The sequence below is a fragment of the Sinocyclocheilus grahami genome, unplaced genomic scaffold (assembly GCF_001515645.1).
Source record: "Sinocyclocheilus grahami isolate Dianchi unplaced genomic scaffold, SAMN03320097.WGS_v1.1 scaffold442.1, whole genome shotgun sequence".
NCBI classification, from domain to species: domain Eukaryota; kingdom Metazoa; phylum Chordata; class Actinopteri; order Cypriniformes; family Cyprinidae; genus Sinocyclocheilus; species Sinocyclocheilus grahami.
In genome coordinates, this window is record NW_015505621.1 from 2,301,508 (window position 1) to 2,306,677 (window position 5,170).

Below are 5,170 nucleotides of genomic sequence, written 5' to 3' on the forward strand. Positions count from 1 at the left end.
TCTATATATATATATACTGCAACAACTCTTTATGGTCCTAAAAAGGCTTCATTTTCTTAATGCAAAATAGTTATATTTTTCTTTTGATTTAGAGTGAAATATGACCCACACATGCAAATTAATATTAACAAGACACAAATGGGCTGTTTTATTAATTTTTTATTTTGTTGTTCTTAGAGTGTACTCTTGAGGCATTCACCTAATATCATCTGTACATTGTTTTATTTAACACGGTTTTATTTTTATTAACGTTGCAATTGCAGTTGTTTGTCGAGCAGAGTGCAGTAACATCTCACGTCTGTGTGTCACTAACATCATCGCATTTCAGTAACCTTAATAACTCTCGTCTTCATAAACTGAACCACCAAGATAATTAGTTTGCTCTTGCTAATAAAACTACAGGGAATGTTGATTAATTGTCAAACGCACTGCGCTTTTCTGTTGTGTGTCAGCTCTGTGTGCCACTGTTTGTCAAACTCAGCGCTGAATTTATGTTGGTTTAGCCTGACCACAGTATAACACCATATTATTGTTATTCCAGCTCTCCTCCTCCCTGCTATAAAATGTGTTTCTGTTTCTTCTGAAATCTCACTAACCCCATATTAACTGTGTTAGTTTTGGACGAGGCCTGGCGCCCACCTGCAGACCCGCCTGGGCTGCACTGCATTCTGGGTAGATCTTCTCGATTGTGTGTTTTAATAGTTCACTTGAGCCTTCATCAGGGAGCGGGAGTGTGTTTTGTCACGGATAGGATATAAAACACTGGGACGGGAAGTGTCCGCTTTGTTCTGAGATGAGATGCCAGCTGGTCTCTTTTTATCGGCACTTTGTGGCTGGCCAAAATTATTTTCCAAGTGTGAAAATAATCAGAGTACCAGAGTAATTGAAACATAAATCATAAAGAAGTTGGCTGTAATAAAATGCAGGCCAAGCGGTTTATTGCATTTAATTCAAACTAAGCAAATGGCTTTGTTTGCACAGGTGGGTAGCCTATACTTTTTTAAATAAAAAATTTAATTATTTTGATATAGTTTAATGTATTTATTGATATTTTTAAATATTTACTTTGTGTTTTTGTGTATGTTGTTAATATTTAATTTATATTTTGAATAATATTTGTTATATATAACAAATAATATATACTTATTTATATAGGCTAGTTAAAAATAATAATTATTATTTTAAGTTGTTGTATAATTTAGAATGATGTTTTTAACTATAATTAATTATAATTAATTGTATGTTTAATTAATTGTTTTATATTTTATATATATATATATATATATATATATATATATATATATATATATATATATACAGTGCTGTCAAAAGATTAATCGCATCCAAAATAAGTTTTTGATTGCATAATATGTGTTTTCTGTGTATATTTATGTATAAATATAAATACACACACACATACAGTATGTATTTTGAAAATATTAACATGTTTATTTACATGTCTATATTTAGATTCCTATAATTTATATTATAAATAAATATATTTAATATATAAACAAATTTGTTTCTGAAATATATACATGCATGTGTGTGTATTTATATATACATATTAAATATACACAGTACACATACATTTATTATGTAAACAAAAACTTTTATTTTGGATGCAATTAATCATTTGACAGCACTGATATATATATATAAATATATGTATATATATATATACCTGTATATATGTGTGTGTGTGTGTTTTATGTATATATGCAGGCAGTTAAAAAAATACTTGAATTTGATTTTTATTTTAACTTTTAATTAAAGGTTGTTCCTTATTTGGTCTATCTAGGATTGCTCAAACAAGAGAAACAGCATTCATGTAAAGGACAGAAGTTTTAGACGTCTTATAAGTGTGGTTTTCAACCTTCAAGTGCCAAATAAAGGAAGTTATGATTATTTCTTCACCCCATTTGAATGTTGCGGTGCTCCTCGGACATGAAGAATCTGCAGAGTTTGTTGTTCTTCATGGGTGAGAGTCTTCACGACGTCAGCACTCTTTCTTCTCCAAAACCTTGAATGAACAAAAGGAGGATTGTGGTCAGTCGTCTAGCGAATCCTTCATGCAGACCCTGAGGAAAAGACGTCACAGATTACAGGAGACTCGCCAGATGCTCAGTTACATTGTGTATGCAGTTCGTCATTTGTAAGCCACTGAAACAAAAGCACAAATGAAAAATAAAAAGTTCACTTCAGTTGGATTTCTGCTACTAGTATAGCAGGATTGTAATGATCTAAGAAGAGCAGACTCACTGTCCTACTGACTTGTTCAGCTCTGGCGTGACATTTGGGCTTCGATGTATAAAACTGTGTTTTGTCTTTTTTGGTGCAGTGATGCTGAAAGCTGCTTCCTGTCCCTGCAGACACAGAGTGGTGGCGGCTCTTTGAAACAGCGAGCAGGAGCGCTGGGTCAGAACCGGGCCTGGATTATGGCCGTGTGGCCTATCCTGTCGCCCCAGCACTGTCATTTCAGTCACTTCCTCCACTTCCTGTTGACTCCACTTGGCACATCTGTACAATAAACACTGCCTTCCTGCTTCCCTGCAGCCCATGGTCCAGGACGTAAGACTCATCTCCACATGCAATCAACCTGATTGCTTTACAGCATATATACAGTGGGTACGGAAAGTATTCAGACCCCCTTAAATTTTTCACTCTTTGTTATATTGCAGCCATTTGCTAAAATCATTTAAGTTCATTTTTTTACCTCATTAATGTACACACAGCGCCCCATATTGACAGAAAAACACAGAATTGTTGACATTTTTGCAGATTTATTAAAAAAGAAAAACTGAAATATCACATGGTCCTAATACCCCTTGCAGAATATACAAATATGTTAATAATTTTAAAGGGATAGTTCACCCAAAAATGAAACTTTGATGTTTATCTGCTTACCCCCAAGATGTAGGCGACTTTGTGCAGATAAACATCACATTTTCATTTTTGGGTGAACTATCCCTTTAACTAAATAAGAGGGATTATGAAAACTGCATGTTATTTTTATTTAGTAATCTCCTGAATAAGCTATTTAACATAACATGTTTATATATATTCTCCACAAGACAAAATAATAATTGAATTTATAAAAATGACCCTGTTCAAAAGTTTACTTGAATCTTAATAATCTGTGTTGTTTCCTGGATGATCCACAACTGTTTTTATATTTTGTGATAGTTGTTCATGAGTCTCTTGTTGGTCCTGAGCAGGTCAACTGCCTGCTGTACTTCAGAAAAATCCTCCAGCTCCTGCACATTCTTTGGTTTTCCAGCATCTTCTGCATATTTGAACCCTTTCCAATATTGACTGTATGATTTTGAGATCCATATTTTCACACTGAGGGCATCTGAGGGACTCATACACAGCTACAGTATCACAAAAGGTGGAAACATTTACTGATGCTCAAGAAGGCAACACAATACATTAAGAGGGTGTAAACTTTTGAACAGGATGATGATGTGTAAATTTTTCTTATTTTGTTTAAAGATCATATTTTTTTAATTTGGCACTGTACTTAAGAAGCTACATAAATACTTAAATGTTTCCCAGAAGACAAAGTAAGTACAATTTACCCTGATCATCCAATTAAAAAAGTTTACACCCCCCAGCTCTTAATGCATTGTGTTGCCTTCTGGAGCATCAGTAAATGTTTTCACCTTATATAATTATTATGTACGAGTCCCCCAATTGTCCTCCATGTGAAAAGATGGATCTCAAAATCATACAGTCACTGTTGGAAAGAGTTCAAATATGCAGAAAATATGGGAAAACCAAAGAATGTGCAGGAGCTGGAGGATTTTTCTGAAGTACAGCAGGCAGTTGACCTGCTCAGGACCAACAAGAGACTCACTATCACAAAATATAAAAACAGTTGTGGATCATCCAGGAAACAACACAGATTATTAAGATTCAAGGGTATGTAAACTTTTGAACGGGGTAATTTTTATACATTCAGTTATTATTTTGTCTTGTGGAGAATATATAAACAGCTTATTCAGGACAGTATTAAATAAACAATAACATGCAATTTTCATGATCCCTCTTATTTTGTTAAAATTATTAACATTTTGCATATTCTGCAAGAGGCATGTAAATTTATGAGCACAACTGTATATATATATATATATATATATATATATATATATATATATAAAGGATGGGAAAGACTTAACATTTTGCATATTCTGCAAGAGGCATGTAAATTTATGAGCACAACTGTATATATATATATATATATATATATATATATATATATATATAAAGGATGGTAAAGACTTAAAATGACATTTAATTAATTTTGGGGGGCTGCACTGTGATCTTTAAATGAAGAATTTAAATGTCATCTAATGAGTCTTATTCTAAATATGCCTGACAAGATTTTTTATATATATATATATACAAACTAAATGTCATTTTTAGAGGGTGTCTTCTGTAAATCATGGTAAAAGTGTATGATAGACATAATTTTTTGCACAGAAGAAATAAACATTCTAATGCACAGATAAAAAACTGAGAACTTAAACTTTATTTATACTATTGTTTTGATGCTTAAGAAACATTTATTATTATTATCAATGATGAAAAGAGTTGTGCAGCTTAATATTTTTATATTTTACTGCGGAAACTGTGATACCTTATTATTGAATTTTTTAAATGATGAAATAGTGTAGTTAAGTGCTTATCGCGAATTTCGATCAAAATTTTGCGCATCGCGAATCATTTGATTCAGACAGGAACTTCGGAGCATGTAGCTCGAATCTTTTTTTCTGATTTATTTTTATTCTATATTTATTAAGGCAGTAGAGTTATAAGAACAAAACAAAGAAAAAAAGCAAGAAAGTATACACAAATACAAATCCCTTAAGAAAAAATGAACCGTGGTTTTACTATAGTAGAAGTAGTAACCAGTTTTGTTTTGTTTTTCTTCTTTTTGTATAACCACAGTTTTACTACAAATACCATGGTTAAACTGGTTAGTGTAGCATGTTTTTAAAAAGACACATAGGTTAAATATAGAGATGCAGTTTTCACATGCTTTCTGTGTGGGCTTCCTCAGAAAAGTGACAAAAACAGCAAGTCACTTCAATGTCTGACTTAATATATTTATAAATTACGTCCATACGCTTTGTTTGAATTTTGGATTAACTCATTAATTTGTTGC